At 42.6% G+C, this 18,700-nt stretch overlaps 1 long non-coding RNA gene across 1 annotated transcript in view; it reads left to right on the top strand.

The window, feature by feature from the left end:
* The window catches only part of LOC309352208, a 48,367-nt gene that overhangs the window by 23,688 nt on the left and 5,979 nt on the right, over window positions 1-18,700 (top strand). Inside the window, exon 2 of the long non-coding RNA XR_014161130.1 lies at window positions 12,227-12,313. This is a non-coding gene — a long non-coding RNA (uncharacterized lncRNA). The remainder of the gene's footprint in view (window positions 1-12,226; window positions 12,314-18,700) is intronic.

The following is an 18,700-nucleotide window of genomic DNA, read 5'->3' as shown; positions in this document are numbered from 1 at the left end:
CAAAAATAATTTGCTTAAACCTCTGCCAGTATATATATTTAGAATCTGAAGCCAATTTCAGGCAAAGAGAAACTGAGAAGAGCAAGGTAAGTTAAAGAGGACAGGGAAGTGATTTATAGATGAAACACAAAACGTATCAATGTTCGTTATAACCCTTTTTTGTGGTAACCTTCCCCCTCCTCCTGCATAAAGTGAAATATAGCCTTAGAATGTAAGATCTGACAACTGAACGGAACATTGGAATCAGTTTTGCCTTTTTCAGTTCTTGTGAAAATAACATGAAATGGCACAGTGAGGTTAAAGGGAATTTAGCCTTTGGTTGGAAGGGGGGAAATGGTAATGCTTCATTTATGAGGAACCAAAGCTGCAGATATTCCATACTTCACGCGTGCTGTTAGTAAAATGAACAGAAAGATGAGGAAAGAAGGATAGGGGGTTTTTATTTTATTTTTTGTTTAATGGCAACCTGGGGAGAGAAAAAGAGGATAAAAGATCGCTTTGAACCTGAACTACTAAAGTTAGTTGTTAAGGAGAGGCCCAGGGGGTCTGACCTACTGGTGACAGGTACCCATTGGGACTGGGAGGGCAGGAGACAGGGCTCCAGTAGGGGGTGAAGCCAGAGCCACTGACAGGCAGAGCCAAAAAATTATTGCTGTGTCCCCATCCTCCTTCCTGCTGAAGGCAGCAGTGGGTTTATAGAGGAGGAAGGCAACAGGCAGTGCCACCCCCTAAACTGTTTGCAAGTAGGAAGGTAGACTGAGGTTAATGGTCCAGTTGCCCTAACAGACCAGCCTTCAATGTTACATCCCTGAGTCTAGTACCTAAATCACTTGCTCCTTCCTTTTTCTTTTCTTTTCTTTTTTTTTTAAAGGCAAACTTTGCTTACTGCCTCCGCCAAACTGCTTTGTATCTATAAATCTATATTTGCATATGGAAATATTATGCAAATTTGTATCATGGGCCCATGGCTTGTGTCCGCTAATTACTTAGCAATGCCACTGCCTGAACCCATAATCAATTGAGGGGGGGAGGGAATGGCGCATTTCATTTCTGTAATCTTCCTTGGCAAGTGAAATGACAAATGTAAAATACTGTGTTATCAGCGATTACGGGGAAATGCCCATAAAAAGGTAGGATTATTGTTATTTCAAATTTCTGCAGCCTGAGTTAATTCTCTTTCCCTATTCAACCTCGCATCAACTCTGAAGTTTCTCTTGCTGATTCAATTTTTTGCTGATAGTGCCTTGCTCAAGGGTATTCAACGACGGCTAAGCCAGACCTATAAATAAAAGTTCTGAGATATATGAACAAATATCACCAATACAAACTGTATGAAGATAGGGGTGTTGTTTGGATGTGTATACAGTCCTGACTGTTGTTATATCAACAATACTATGGCCAGCAGTGAGGTGATAAGTCTGTTGTGGATACACCTTCAATGTATTTTTGCCCAAGGAATTTGAGGTGCATAATTCTCTAGCAGCCTTGTTTCCCCCTCGTTAGCAAACTACCTTGATGAAACTGAGGGTGCCATTTAAGACAAACAAAAAAAGTTTGTGATATGGCTCTGATAAGAATGCAAAACCATCAAAACTGTGTGGGATTTCCAACTAAGAGCAGTTCGTCAGTGAAACATACACCCTTAGGAGGTTGTGGGCTCTGCTTCATGGGAGGTTTCTAAGTAGAGATTGGAGAACCATCTGCCGTGGATGCTTTAGCTGAGATTCCTCCATTGCAAGGAATTGGACTTCCAACTTCCCTTCCAACTCTAAGATTCTATGATTCTAAGTTGTGAAAATTGAGGGGGGGTTATGTAAATAAGGGACTGAGGTCCCACCTGCTGTTCCATCCTGATGCTAGCCCACTCTTGTAATGTTTTACCAGAGGTTTTTGGGGTGGTGATGATGGCAGTTATGCTATCACCCTTGCCTTTAAAACCCAGGTGGAAGTAAGTCATTATCTCTCACCAATAAATTGCCAAACTCCATGCATTCTTCCACTATAGCCACCCTTCCACGCTAGCATTCAGTATCAAATTGCTCCTGCCCTGCGAAGCTATTTCCCTGCAGTTGCTAACCTTAATCTTTCAGAACTCAGGAAGGCACATGTCTGTATTGTACACACCGAGTGGCAAACTGTCTAAATGATGTACATTGTACTACAGCACAAAATGCAGGCTGTTTTCCAAGAGGTGCTTTACCAAGAACCAACTACATTAAGTGAACATTTAATCGGATTGCTCTCGAGAGTAGCTATTGCCACTTTTATTCAGAGAACTGAGGTGGGGGAGGGAGAGAACAGCTTCAGCTGCAAATAACAGGCAAATAACTTGCCTGCGCTTGGAATAATTGCATGGTGTTAAGAAGAAAAACATCCAATCCGGAAACGGATCACGATACACACGACGTACTACGCACGTTCTTCTGGTGGACAGATTTGTTGTGTTTGAAATAATTGTGTGGTTGTGTGTCTGGAGTGGACTGGTGGGGGGGAGAGAATCTTGCAACTTATGGCGTGGTCCCAACCCCCAACTGCCTGTCCTGCAGTGGGAGAATGGGCTGGAGGGGACAGAGATCTCTCTCCACCCAGAACTTCTCAGTTGGGATGTTCTGGGGGTGGGTCTGAGCTGGCCCAGAATCTCCTGGAACCCAAGCCAGCCCCACTCCTGTCTCTTGGGCTCCAGATGTGTTGGTGGGCCTGCCACTCCATCATGCCCCACCACTGGCTAGCTGGAGTTTGGCTTGCTCTGTTGACTTCTACACAAAGTTGAAAAATCTGCACATCTACATACATGGGATGAGATTGTAGATTTCAGTCATTGCTTCCAATAGGAGGAATGTATTCCATGCTCCACAGAAGAAAGGCATCAAGCTATTCAAACGTGCTGTTTGGATAGAACAGGGTTTGGGGAAACAATAAAAACTGTCTCTCATGGTGGCTAGTGGTCATGGTTGATGGGAGTTATATTCTAGAAACATCTGGCAGGCCACAGCTTCCCCAGCCCTTGAGATAAACATTGCAACCCAAATTAATCTGGTTTCTTAAAAACATCCTTACGGTTTTTCTGTTGTTTTCAGTATAGCTCATCTGATATCTGGTGCCAGAACTGTGTGTGCATTTAAATAGTTTCTGGTCCTGCCAATCTATGCCCAGGCTCATGCATTAGATCCAAATAGACCTGTATTAACTGCTGCTGCTTTTGTTGTTCAGTTTCAAAGTGAGAGGAAGCAGAAAGCAAAATACCACTGCCATCATCTATACATTACCCAGACCCTCACATTTGTACTTTCCAGCTTCATTTTACAATGCTTAATTCTCCTCTCCTAAAAGCAGACACCTGTGTTTGCTGGACACATGCTTGTTGCTCTGTCCTTTCATTATCCAAAATGCACAAATGTAACTCAGTGGAAATCTGGAAGCTCATCCACCTTAACACACCAGTATGTCCGGAAAACCCCAGCAAAATACCAGTGGGTTTTGTCGTCGTCCATAATGAAACAAGATTCACCTTAATGGTTTCCCTCCTTTGCTGATGGAGTTGTCTGCCAAATGTGTAGAGATAAGGGCAGTGTGCATTTTCTCTCTCTCTGTCTTGACCTGAAAGAGACAAATCTGCCAAGCAAGTCCGAATGCAGGGCAAAATTAGGCCAGAAGCCAAGTTCTTCCTGTGTGACAATCTCCTAAATTGGAAAGCTGGTTCGAAAATGGAGAAGAAGTACCTCTTGAGTACTGTGCTCTACCTGCAGCCTGAAGTGGTTGAGCCCCAGGAGAGTATGCCATATGCTCCTCTCTTTGCAGGTTTGAATAATCACTGTTTCAACTTGGTGAATTTAATCCAACAGCCCATATGAATGCTTATTAAAAATGTAAAAGCAATGTATTAGTCTGACTGCATGTTTAATAATAAGCAGTGGAAAAACATCAGACACCCAACAGGAATTACAGTGCACTCAAGCAGTGAAAAGCAATGTTTGTTTTTTTGTATTTATTTATTTCTTTTTTTATTAAAAAAAAACCCCTGAACGTTCTTTTGGCAACGTTATTTAGTTTTATGACATACGATACAAAAACCTTACCAGGATAAATGTAACGTTCTGGGTATAGGCAGGTGATGCTATACTCATTATAAGAGATAATGAAAATAAAAGTGGAAGTGTGTGCTTGCTGAGAGAGAGACAATTAGATTTCATACTTTGAGAAGGATGGGTACATTATTTATGCCTATATCTCTCTCACACAGTGTGAGAATGAGTCGGCTGTAGTCGTATCCAATAATCTTTTCTAAAATGGCACACAAGTGCTCCCAAATTGCCTCAGATCAGGAAGAAATTGTATTGTCGCTTATATGATGGGGGATATATATTCCCCTTTTGATATTTCCCTGCTATCAAATACTTTCACACTCTTTTACTCCTTTCTAATGTTCAGACAGTGGGATGGGCAGGTGATAAGTCCATCAATCTTAGCCAGATAATTAACCTCCTGTTTGAACACTCTCTTAAGCTTTACCTACCAATCGCCACCAGGGAGGCAAATGCCCATCTGTATATATGCCACCATTCAGAACAGTCTCTTTCCTACCAAAACGTCTTGATTTGGAGTGCCTTGGAGAATGAGGCTGCCTCCAGTCCGAACTGAAATCAGAAGAAAACCTTTCTTGCTGGTTAATGATCATTATGAGTTGGGGCAAGTAGGCTGTATGCCGAAACCCTTTCTAATTCCATCAAGTGTTAAAATCTAAGGAAGGATTCAAACTGTTGGACTAGCCAGACAAGCTTTCTGATCATAACCCTTCTAAATAATGGGTTGGGAAGGTAACAAAGGGAGTGGCTCTGTGCCAGCAGGAAATGGGTGGCCTCTCTTCTCTCAACTCACTGGTAGCTAGTTAGAAAAGGCAAAGGCCAGAGTTGAGTTGTGTATGCGTAAAGGTAGAAGCGAGAGGAAGAATCAGGCTGGAGCTTGTGGGGGAGAGACATGCCTGATTTCTGCTCGCATCCAAGGTTGTGGCTATGGGTGAAGCAAGACCCTCTTGGGGTGTTAATGCTGTGGTCCCTTCCATTGTAGCCTCAAGTTGTATATATGCATAAATAAGCCATACATCATAAAGACACCACAGTCTCTGCTGTACCGCATTCCAAAGGAAACACAAACACGCCTGGAACCCCTGGAATCTCATACTGTTCAGAGGTTGGGATGGCATGCAACATTATTATATTCCTTTTTTTCAAATGTGCTATTTAGATACGGGATGTCACATGAAGTCACACAGTCCACTAATAATGCTGAAGATAGGATTTGCACACAAGTCTTAATGCGCTCTTGCTCAGCTACTGCTCATTTGATTAGAGGCGAGGAATGAGAAATTTCTACAGGTGGATTGTTACCTTAATGTGTGAAAGTATCTTGTGTATGATATAGACATAAAGTCGAGAATGGGATACTCCTCATCAGGGTGGACTTTTGGCTCAAAACAAATGGGACAATGTTTGTTGTATATTTGCCAGCAGCTACTCCAAAACATGGAGTAAGGAGAGTACGTTGTGGCTTGGTGTGTAAATCTATGGCATGTCCAAGAGGGAACCTTTCATTTCAATGTTTCACCATTAAGAGATATACTGTACCTTATGAAGGCACATGACAACCTGGTGTTATCTAGCTTTTGTTGATGGCCCTGCCTTCTTCCTTGGTTCCATTCCCACTGTTCATCTGTGTTAGTCCCATAAACCTTGGAGAACTTGTAGGGCAGAATAGGTCATTATGAATTTATTGTAGTTCTGTTTCATGAGCATATGCAAAGAGGGGCATTATCACCTCACCATGAGACATATTGCCAGGATTCCAGCTTTCATGGAAAACAGAAATAAAAGAAGCCCTTGTAGGCAGAATGTGCAGGGTTTTGCCGCCCTGCAAAATAATCCATTGTTCTTATATCCATTTTGCTGGGGAGAGAGGGAAGTGATAGCAGTGCGGACCAACACAGAAGTGTAAAGGTAAAGGGACCCTTAACCATTAGGTCCAGTCATGACCGACTCTGGGGTTGCAGTGTTATTTATGCTGGATGTGTGGTTTTTTTTAAAGGGAAATGCAGTGAAGAAGCTGGGGGGGGGGGGGCTTGCCGCGAAGCTGATTGTAGAAGTAGCACAATGAATTAAGCAATTGAGGGACTCACTGTAAATGTATCATCTGGATGCCAGGTCTATCTGTAGATCAACGAAGGGGAATCTGTGGCTCTCCAAATACTGTTGAACTTCAACTCCTATTAGCCTCACCTAGCATAGCCCAATGGCCATGGAAGATGGGAATTGTAGTACAGCAACATCTGGAAGGCATCAAGTTCCCTATCCATACAATAGAGAAAAAGCAGGTGAACCTGCAATGGAGAGGTAGACCTGGAATACTAGTTTCTCAGGGTCTAAGTCTACCCACAAATCACTGTTGCTCAGTCTACAAATCTACCAGAAGTGGTAGGCTTGTTCTCTGATGCTCGGGGTGTGTGTTTGTTTGACCCCACTTGGAAAAATGGCTGCAGCCATGCTTACCATTTCTAATTAACCAAGAAAGGGGGGAGGGTGCAGTCAGCTTGCCCAATAACTCCATCTTTCTATTGTAAGGTTCATTGCAAACAACTTGGATCTAGCCCCAAAAGTAGGACAAGTAAAAATTATAGGCAGAGCAACAAAGGTTTATATTTTCGAAATGCCGATGCCCTTCTACAACAGGAAAAGATAGGGGCTGCTGCACAGCCGCATCTGCCAAAATTTATATGCCAGTGGAGATGTCCATTTTGAAGGGTAATGCTTGCTTTTTTAAGGCAAAGGCAGGCAAGACCTATTGCAGCTGCTCTGCAATCAGAGAAAGAGTTGCAGACATAATGGAAATCAATTGGAACAATGTTAACAGCGCCTCTAAGCCAGTTCCAAGTTAAGAGTGGTTTGTCATGATGTCCCACAGAATTTAGATGCCATTAAAGCAAATGTTCTCTATAAAATATTTCCTCATTTCTCCTTCTGTTACAAAGTTTGGAAACTTCTGAATGTATTCCCTTGCATAATGTGTATATAAAAGGATGAATATTTTCTTAATGCCATCTGCTGCAGGGAGTTCCTTTCCTGACAATATTATCAGACAGAACATTGGCCATTTTGTTTCATTAGTGCCCTACTTTAGAAAGACTTAATAACCTGAGGGAAGATGTAAGTCAGATATGAGCCTCAGTAAACCCAGTAAGACTTACCGTAATCTGAAACAGGTAGAGAGACTACCTCGCAGCCCAATCCTGTGCATGCTTACTCATAAGGAAGTTCCACATGTATGCTCAATAATAAGCCCCAATGTGTTTAGTGGTGCTTACTCCCAGGAAAGTGTAATAGGACTGGCTCCAATCCCATGCACACTTACCATGGAATAAGTGCTATTGAACATAGTGGGATTTTCCCCCCCAAACAAATATACTACCATGAGTTTGGAGGGAGGAAGTAGGCTATATGCGAGATGTTTCTAACTCCTGGATCCAGCAAGTGTTAAAATACAAGCCAGGAAACTTCCTGTGCTGAGGTGATTGCCTGGGTGATGAGCCATTATGGGAAACAAAGGAAGTATTATTATTAATAATAATAATAATAATAATAATAATAATAATAATAATAATTTTATTTATACGCCGCCCATCTGGCTGGGCTTCCCCAGCCACTCTGGGCAGCTTCCAAAAAGATATTAAAATACCATAATACATCAAACATTAAAAGCTTCCGTAAATAGGGCTGCCTTCAGATGTCTTCTAAAAGTCTGGTAGTTGTGGGAGGGTGGGAGGGCATTCCACAGGGAGGGTGCCACTACCGAGAAGGCCCTCTGCCTGGTTCCCTGAGATGGCAAATGGGGCGAAAGCAGTTTACCCCAGCTTGCAGTTAGTTAGAAGGATGAAGACAGAGTTTAGAGCTGAGGTGCTGTGGTGTGACCTAGAAGCAAAGTAGCAAGCTGGATAGAGAGTCAGTGCAATGTTTGATTTCTGTTTGAATCCAAGGTTGTGGCTAAGGGAGAAACAAGACCATTTTGGGGTGTTGATGCTGTGAACCTCTCCATCACAGTCTCAGTCTCTCCATCACAGTCTCAGGTTGTATACACGTGTAAATAAACCATATATCCAAAAGACACCACAGTCTCTACTGCGTCTCAGTGCCTGGAACCTCTGGAATCTCACATTGCTTGGAGACTGGGGTGCTGTGCAACCATAGAAAGGGTTACACTGCATGACTCCAGTGCTATCCCTGTTTCCTAGGGAGTAAGCTACATGGAACAAGAGATACTTATTTCTGAGCTGGCATGCTTCAGATCAGGTTGTGACATTTCACCGTTGAAATCCTAACTTTCTTGCCACAATCCAATTCTTACAATCCTACAGGACAGGGGAGGGGGTGATTATCCACATGATAGAAAGGATGCTCACATTTCAAACTGCATGGCAAGTGAGCAAATTATTCTTGTGCCAAATTCTATGGGAGGACGGACAGAACTCCCCGTTGGTTAATGCAAAGAGTTGATGTGGTTGTGAAGATTGGCAGAATAATGTGTGCTCTTGCGGGTTTGAAACAAGCAGTGCTGCAAATGCCTCACTCCATTTGTCACCCGGTGAGTGTTTAGGTGACAGATGGGCCTTGTGTCTACCCAGAAAGACTTTGGCCTCGCCATTCCCCATCTCATCTCAATTTGCTTTTCATGCTCCCCCAATTTTAGGAAGCAGCTGTTAGGTGGTTGAAGTTGAAAGGCCCTTTGGGGTAGGCCAGGTGAGCCAATGCTCCCATCTGAAGCTTTATTTCATGCAAAAGGCAGCTTCCCATATTTCTCTGATCATTTGGGTTTGGTCTAACGTTCACGGATTACTGTGCTGCTGTGGCCCGTAGCCACTGCGCTCTCCCCTCGACTGGCTTCTGAACCTCAGTGCCGGATGCCTGCCTGCTGCTTTGCCCAGTTTGGCTGGAGGCTTTTGCTGGTTTCTCAGAGAACTTGGCTTTGCCCTTGCTCTGCAGCACCAGCTCACAGCAGATTGTGGGTCTGATCGGGCAAGTGCTGTAGAGCCATTATGTTGCATATGCCTGATGCTTGGCACGCTCTGGGTGTTTTCGTTACTTTGCCCAAACATACAGTTGTGTTTTGTGCTGCCTCCTGACACATCCATTACAGAGAGAAGTGTGGACTGGCTCGAAGCAGGCCAGGGAATTTATTCAAGGTTCAGTTTCACAGAGTTGTCAGACATGTCATCGGAGGCAAGCATGCTGCTGTTTGCCAAATGGTGACTAATTCCAGCTTCCCTTGGAAGCTCTATCTGGGGCTGGTTTCGCACTGCACAGAAGATACTGAGCCCACTTATCGGGATGATTTAGAGGGGAGCGGGGGAAGAAGCAACCAGGTAAGCAGATGCCAGGCCTGTCATGAGGATGTGTATGTGCCTATCTCATTACTCATGAGAACAGAACCAGGACCTTCTAGTCCATAGATCATGCCTTTAACTAAATGTGTTGCACCAGATAATCATTTTTCCTCCAGAGCCAATAACACAGTGGTGGAGAACATTTTTGGACCAGCAGGTTAGAGCTGTATCTTCCCCCATCCCGTGGGCCAGGGAATGCGCAAACATACTAGTGAATCAGCACCAAACAAGACTGAAGTCTCAGTTCAGCTGCTGTTGAACGAAGGGTTCAATCATGCTCTTTTCAGGGATTTGCTTTGCCAGCACGTTCCCCAGAAGGAATGGCCTTGGTGAAGGGTTGAAATCCTGTCCATCAACTGACAGCACTTAGTGTCTCCAGCTGATTGACAGGTGGGTGTGGCCTGTGGGGAAAGGCTCATAGCCTAGAGAGATCCCCCCAGAGTCTCTAAGGCATCATCAAATTGTTTGTGCAGAAGTTTAGGCTGGAGAGATGACATGGCAGCCATTTCAAACAGAATTACAGGAAGGCCAAAAATACCTTGTGGCTGGGAATCCTCCACTCTGAGATTTGGCTCTGGTCCTAGCAGCAGTTCCACTGTGTCCAGGGCATCTCCAGCTCAGGAGGACAAAAACAGAAATAGAAAGATGCTGTGGGAGGTTTGGGGGAGTAGCCATCATGTTGTTCCATTCTTCTCACATTGGAGTTGATCTGAATCAGGACCCTGGTCCCCAGTTGCAGACTGGTGGTGGTTCATCACATAACTGGCGTGGAAGGCCATTGCCAGGTGTGAAGTTAGGAGAACACGAGCCAGAACTGGTCTCTGCATTAGTCTAGCTTATGCTGGGAGCTGAAAAGACACAGATGGACTGTCTTGCTCTTGAATACAAGGCTGTAGCTTTGAGGATGCCCCCCCCCCAAAAAAAAACTAATGAAGAGGCAAATTCTGTGGGAGTGTTAATTCTATTAACCTTTCTGTCGTGTCCTCAGATTGTATATATAAATATATATATCCTAATGGCTGGGGGAACCCAGCCAGATAGGTGGGATATAGTAATAGTAATAATTAATGACACCACAGTCTCCATTGACTTTTATTCCAAGGAGCCCGAACCCTGGATAAGTGCTGGAATCCCTGGAGTCTCTTGCTGCTTGGAAACTGTGGTGTGCACAACAATATAGCTCATCTACAGAACACCTGAGAAAGCAATTAACATGAGTGCAAGCTGGGTCAAGCTCAAATTTGCTAAGGAAGGTCTTTGGACCTGAAGACTTTAGCTAATTAGTACAGAAATTAGTGCTGCCTTTTCATGCAACCCCTGTGTTTTGAACATTTGTGTTGTCTTGCTTATTATAGCTTCAACATTTATAATAGGCTATATCCTGCAGCCCAACAGAAGAGTCCAGATACTCATTTTTAAATTACTTGAGCACATTGAAGATAATACCAGTTTTTATGTTTAAATGCAACTGTAAATCCACCTTCCAGCCGGACATACTCATGGGTACAAAGTGTTCTTAACTTCATTTACAGAAATGCTCCTGTTATGTTTTAGTTCTATAGTCGTCAACTTTTTATGAGTACCTTAGATGTCAGACCACAGTCTGCTCCGTCACACCTATCTTGTAGCATTCCTATTGTGCAGTTGTTTCGACGTGTCGCAACCTTTTGGTTCACTCCATAATATATTATTGGAAGGGACCCAGAAATTCTGAGCTGTGAAGATCCAGTTCATATGAATCTGCCCTGTAGATTAGGGAGAGGATCTTCCTTGGTGAGTTTCCTGGGTGATGCTGAACCAGCCCTGCTATCCCTTCTATATTCCTCCTCTCCATTTTTGGATGCTTTCCGTACAGTTGCATCAAACTAGTTTTAACAAATTAAAGCATATCAACAGCATTTGTTCTAGCAAGCTTGACAAGGGAACATGTTTAAGTGAATGCACCATCTGTTTCTCCTGCCTTGCCGTCTTAATGTTGTCATTTCTCTGTTCTCTTATACGTTACCTACATGCATGGCTGCACATTGTACATTAACAGGCAGCAATGTGAGCAGATGCCGTAATGTCGACGGCACGTATCAAAACGCAGCAGATCCGAGCCCGTTGTTCTGAGATTCTGATGTTCTTCGAACTATCATTATAGAATTATTCTGATAGATGAAGTCATGTTTTGACTTAACTCCCATGTCACCTGGCATGAGGGTGGCTGAAAGTTAGGAGATTCTTTGGCAACGATCATAATATAAAGTGAAGATGAAAACAGCTCTGCTGGCAATGTAACAACAATAGCTGTTCCAAAATCAATTGTGACAATGAATGTTTTCAATAGTACGATTGCAAAATTACAAAGCGGTACTGTTGGAGCTCATGGGCCGATAAAAAGGAGGGAGATGCAAAAAGGATTGTATTAACTGGATACATAATCTTACAGTTCTGTGGTTGCTAAATGCCTGGGTTCACTGGGATTTAATTAGAACTTATATGTTAAAACAGGATGTCAGACTTGTTTGTTCTAAGATATGTGTTAGACTCATGTATATTAGGCCAAACACCGTGTGTATTTAAGCTGTGTGCTAGACCTTTCTAATCCTTTAATTGAGCCAAGTGTAAAAGCTAATTAACTCAGGCAATTTCCTTTTGAGGTGTTAGCCTGAGGATCAGGCCATCTTCAGGAGCTTGTAATAGTTGTGGTGTTGTTGTTTTTTTACAAACATACAGATTGAGCATAGGTGGAGACACAACTCCACATTCCTAGCCAGGTTTTGTCATAGTGATTTTGACTTTTGGCGACTTCTCACCCAGCAGGTATGGAAAGATGGCGAATGGGTCGATGGATTTGGCAGCCCTGGAGCCAAGGTCTTGCAGGTGGGCCCTGCTGTGAGAAATCTGGTAAGAAGCCTTTCTTATCAAGCAGACAAACATACACACTTCAGACCCCACCCACTTCTTCCTTCTCTTTCATATCATTCTGTAATCCTGTGGCATCTCGTTGCTGCTTCAGGCAGCCCTGCTGCCTGTTATTATTTCTGCTATAATTATGCAGTCTGCTCTGTCGTTACCTGACATTGCCTTGCCCGCCCGCCCCCATCCAATTCTCAAGCAGACACTGGTGAAGGTGCAATAATAGATCCACCAGACAGGGGTCTGGTGTGTGAAGAATTGGATGCACCTAGCCTACGGATGGCATTCGTCTCCAAATCCCCAAGGTTTTTAAACTGGTCTCGCCAACATTTAAAAGAGAGGAGTGGCATTGAGCCCTCTGGCATGCTAAAGATACTGAGGAGTTAATTGGTGACGACTGGTGGCAGGATTTGGCAAGCATTCTTGTACCTTGCAAGAAAATTTCAGAGGGTGGTGATGGGTGGTAAGGTAAGGGTAAGGGTAACGGACCCCTGGATGGTTAAGTCCAGTCAAAGGCTGTGTTTGTGGTGCTCATCTCGCTTTCAGGCCAAGGGAGCCAGCGTTTGTCCACATCCTGCCCTCCATCCATTCATCTCTGACCAATCATGGACTTGGGGAACTCAGTCCCTTGGGGAGTTGGGCAGCAAAAGCCAACCACCCCCATTTTTTTCTATATCAGAGAACAGAATGCCAGATGAGATGGGCCTTTGGTCTCATCCAGCAGGTCGGTTCTTAACAGTATCAAGGGCTGTTCAAAGATCCAATAAAACACACAGACTCAGATCTCCCCTGTTGATTTTCTAGAGTAGCTTGTTTTCCATGGCTGCACACAGGGGCTCAGAAATATATTCAGGTGTGTCTAAAGCTGAGCAGCAGCTAACCGCTGTCTATTCTAAGGGATCATTAGAATCGAATTAGAAAAATTGAATTAGAATTAGAAAATGGGATGAGAAATGGCTGGTGAATCAACAAGAAGTTACTTTATTGATCAAGCTCTTGACAACAGTACATTTTGAGTATAAATGATTGCCACTAGAAGGAATAGAGTAAATGGGGTAATGCCAAATACAATTGTAAAGCAGTTATTAAATGGCTGAGTTTTTAAAATTAAATTATGCTAATATGAGGAGCATGGAACAATACCCTTTTAGAAAAATATTTCTTATAATCTTCACTTCATTGCAATCAATGGATGTTTTGCTTGAATGAACACCAACTCATTCTATTTAGTTTTTCAAACATTGGCTAGTTGCCACTGCACCATTTTTTTAGTGAGCTTGCCAGCCTTTTGTACTATATTTAAACTCCGTAGTGGTAACAGTGCATAGAGATAAATACGTTTGGCATAATGTGCCAGTGTATACATCAGCCACTAGTTTTGGAAATTGCTAAACTCAGAATATGCTTGCGTGGAATATAATATATTCATACTCGTTCACGCAATCACACAACCCCATTTGCTGAGTAAGGAATTGCCAAAACTGCCAGATTTATGAAGTAAAATCTTTAACATTAATGCCTTCAGAATATTGTGTTTTTTTAAAAAAAAAAATCCAGTGGTATCTTGGGTTACATACGCTGCAGGTTACATATGCTTCAGGTTACAGACTCCACTAACCCAGAAATATTACCTCGGGTTAAGAACTTTGCTTCAGGATGAGAACAGAAATCATGCAGCAGCGGCGCAACAGCAGCAGGAGGCCCCATTAGCTAAAGTGGTGCTTCAGGTTAAGAACAGTTTCAGGTTAAGAACGGACCTCCGGAACGAATTAAGTACTTAACCCGAGGTACCACTGTATAAGATTTATGCAATGTCCTTCCTCACAAATGATCTCAGGGCAGATCACGTTCAAACAAAATATGAATCAAGGAATGCAATATAATCAATCAATCAAAGCCATTTCAAATTGATTTTCTTCCTATGAAAATAGGAAGACTCCTATGTTTTAATTTTTATTTCTTTTGTAAATCACTTAGATATTTTATTACAATCAAATAGCATATAAATGCTGTGGCAGAAAATGAATAAATGAATGTTTGATTTGGTGTTTTTTTAATCAATATCTCAACCTTGTTTACCACCAAATGTCCGGAGAAGAGATGGGCTCTCAGCTGGTGTTGGTCTACCATGCCCAGCAAAAGTTATTGCTCGATATCAGCCTTTTAGGGCCCTTTTGATAGTTTTTAGGGCCCTTAATCTGTTAAGCCTATTGTGTAGTGCAGGCATAGGCAAACTCCGGCCCTCCAGATGTTTGGGCCTACAATTCCCATCATCCCTGACCACTGGTCCTGTTAGCTAGGGATGATGTGAATTGTAGTCCCAAACATCTGGAGGACCGGAGTTTGCCTATGCTGGTGTAGTGCATACAGTATTTGCAGAGGTCTGGATCTCCTCACAGAAGGACATGTTGGAAAGGTTTCCGTCTCAGAAAAAGAGCAGGACCTCTGAGGTGTACATGCAGAACCTTTATTATTCTCTCTCTCTTTCCTGTTGGAGTGGTGGCAGTGATGGTGGAAGGAATGTCCTTCTGCCAAAATGGCTTCTACCTTCTAGAGGAGTCTCCAGTCAGTTTAGGCTGCAAATCTGTAGTTTCCCTAGTAAATGAGACACTTGCCTATTTTGACAAGGCTATTAAGGCAGTTTCCAATAGTACTGCCTGTTTAAACTTCCTGTCTTACAATAATATAATTGGGGAGGGGGACACAGGTGGTTCTGTGGTCTAAACCACCAAGTCTCTTGGGCTTGCCGATCAGAAGCTTGGTGGTTCAAATCCCCACGATGGGGTGCAAAGCACACCAGTGCGAGAAGATAAATAGGTACCACTGTGGTGGGAAAGTAAACTGCGTTTCTATGCACTCTGGTTTCTGTCACGGTGTTCTGTTGCACCAGAAGCAGTTTGGTCATGCTGGCCACATGACCCAGAAAGCTGTCTGTGGACAAATGCCGACTCCCTTGGCCTGAAGCGAGATGAATGCCGTACCCCATAGTCACCTTTGACCGGACTTAGCCGTCCAGGGGTCCTTTACCTTTTTACCTAATATAATACATGTCAGACTTCTAGAACCTGGTGCCCTCCAGATGTTCTTGAACTCCCCCCAACTCCAGCTAGTATGGCCAATGTTCAGAGATATTGCTGGTTGTACTCTGGCAGCATCTGAATGGCAACAGATTGGGAGCAGACTGATCTTTGAGCTGAAAAGCCAATTTAAAATAACAACATTCATATAGAACTTCATACCATCTCCCCTTCTCGGCTCAGTCTTAGTGTAAACGTGACCTAATTCCACCATGGAACAGAATAAGGTAAATTATTGTTTCAAAGTTATGGTTATTAATTACGTTTTCTGATAATGAACATTTGTCAGCTGTCAAGATGGAACATTTGCAAGCTTTCTTTCGGAATTAAGGTCAGGAGGTACTTTTTCCTTAATGAGAGTTGTCACCACTCTTTAATATAGATGGCATAAATGAAGTAACGATCTTGAGGCAGAATGATAGTTTGACAGAAATGTGTGCAGGATATCCTTGTCATAAATGGATACTATTTTGCATTGATTTCCAGCCATTCAAAAGATTTTTATTTTTAGTTTTTGCTTTGCTTTGTGCCAAGAGCTTTTGGTATTCTTCAGATATATATATTTTAATCTCCTGAATGTCAACACTGCATTTGGGGAGGACACTAAACATGGACATGCCTCGTTCTCTGTCCAAGACTGGTGGGCAGTTATTCAGAAGATCTGGGATCTCCCAGTCTTTTTATTTTGACATTAAATACAGCTGTGGAGAGCTCTGAATTTTAACAGCAGGGCTCTTATTATGCTCTTACAGTCACAGAAGCCTCCACTGGATCAGAGAGCCTTCAATGAACAGCAGGACACCACTGAAGTCAGTTCATAATCCAGTATTTTAAAGCAAACAACACTAAAATGTTCAAACTGCAAATAATTTAACACACAGTTTGAAAGAGTGATACTCTTAAAGACAGGAATAGCGAAACTAACCACCAGTGTGTACCATGAATAATAATTTCAGTTGTTTCAACCTTTTTTTAACGGCTAGGGTGGCCATTTGTCCTATTTACAGATGACAGTCCTCTGCTTGAAAGGATGTCACTGGGCAGTCCTTTGTTTGGAGGAATCCTCTATTCCAGTGGTGGCCAAACTTGGCCCTTCATAGAATCATAGAATCATAGAATCATAGAATCATAGAATCATAGAATCATAGAATCATAGAGTTGGAAGAGACCACAAGGGCCATCGAGTCCAACCCCCTGCCAAGCAGGAAACACCATCAGAGCACTCCTGACATATGGTTGTCAAGCCTCTGCTTAAAGACCTCCAAAGAAGGAGACTCCACCACACTCCTTGGCAGCAAATTCCACTGTCGAACAGCTCTTACTGTCAGGAAGGCCTTCAGCTGCTTTGGGACTACAATTCCCATCACCCCTGGCCACTGGTCCTGTTAGCTAGGGATGATGGGAGTTGTAGTCCAAAAACAGCTGGAGGGCCAAGTTTGGCCACCACTGCTCTGTTCAAAAGGCTGTCTGGTGCAAGTGTGGTTTAAAGGTAAAAGAGCTGTAGGAAGAGAGAACAGGTGCCCTGAATTGGAGCATCAGTAGTTAGCATCTGGGCAGTTGACTGAGCAGGTGCACAGCTCACTTCGTCACAGTTTTCTCCAGTATTGTGAGTTGCATTGTATTTTTGTTTATATTATAGTACTGAGTTCTAAACATGCATCCATACATGCACATCAGCATATGCACATTTCACACATTTCTTATGTCCTTTCTTTATTAGTGGCATAACTACTCTGGACTATGAAAGAACTGCTCAGGCTTGCATAGATCAAAAGACTCGTGTGCTTAAGGGAGATGTTAAAAAATAATAATAGCAAAAACCTTCCAGTTACTCTGTATGCAAATCTTATCCTATATAAGGAAATACTAAGGGCTGAGCTGCACATAGCAACTTACCTAGTGTGTCATAGAACTGTCTTTTACCTCTTTGGAAGGCTGTAAAACCTTCAGGTCTTTGCTCCCTAACTTCACAGAATGTGTTATTTAAGTGGGGTAATCACTTCCTAGGAAAAAAAATCTCAATTTACATATAGACCACAACTATCCCTCCAACAAGCATCAACCGATAGACACCTTGTACCAAGTACATATCAGAAAAGGTACCAGTCAAGTGATCTCACACTTAAGGATAACACCAGCAATAACACAGTGCCCACATATATAACTTACCTGGTGGTATGTGTGTGCTTTGAATGTATGGTGTCTACAAAGACTCAGACTATCCGCATCCACCAGCAGGTCTCTCAGGGGTGCAGAGACTTTCAACTTCATAGAAACAATTCGCATGACACAGTGCTGTGGTTAACACCGTAATTAAAATTACAGACTTGGCCTAGTGTTTTACATCTTTGATGACTGCTTTATGAAGGCTACTTGGGGACATGATTTGGTTTAGGATTGTGGAATTCTCTCCTGCTGGAGATACAATTGCCCCCCTTGGTATTGGCATGCTGTTTAAGGTGGTGGTTGTTCTTGTTGTTGTTATAGTTAGGGAAACTGAGGCACAAGGGCTGAACATATTTTGAGTCTTTGAGATGCTCACAGTTAGTTTATTTCAACATTAGGTTTTTTTATGACACTGTGGATCTATTGCATGATTTTATATTATATTACTGTGTACCATCCTGCAACCTTCAGATAAAGGGTGGTAATAATAATAATAATAATAATAATAATAATAAAAATAAAAATAATAAAAATAAATAGTAGTAGTTTATTGATGGGAGAGTCAGGGGTTGGGTATTTAAAAGCTGCCTCCCCTTTCCTCCATAAATCAAGCACTGGTTAACAAACTGGCAACTAAGGGCAAGAATTGACTAATTTTGCATTTTCTTGATTACTGCCATTTAGACTGCCTTAATTTTAGCTTCGATACTGCTCGTAATGGATTTCCTGCCATTAAAAGCATCCTAAAATGGCATTGGATTTTTTTGTGTTACAGCATCACAGTGTTGACTTGTGCTCCTAGTCTCTTATCGTTCAAACATTTCCCCCTTGACAACATTCCTTTTGATTTGCGCTGTGCATGGTACTACAAATTACATCTAACTAGTGCTGAATGGTCCTGGCTGCAAGGACTATTTAATTCCAGGTACTGAAACTACCATTTTTTTAAAAAGAATGGATGTTTTAAATAAGGGTGCTAATCAAGTAAAGCTGTTCAATTAATTAACTGTCTTGCTTTTAACTGATTAACAGACACATGGTAGAAGAGGCAAAGGAAGCTGGAAAAACAAAGTCAGCTTGACATTGAAATTCTAGAAAATATTGTTTTACTCCGGGGTGGGGGCAAGGGGGT

Source organism: Podarcis erhardii (genome assembly GCF_964252035.2).
Source record: "Podarcis erhardii genome assembly, chromosome: 11".
In the NCBI taxonomy this organism is placed as follows: Eukaryota; Metazoa; Chordata; class Lepidosauria; order Squamata; family Lacertidae; genus Podarcis; species Podarcis erhardii.
This window is presented reverse-complemented; position numbering and strand designations above follow the sequence as displayed.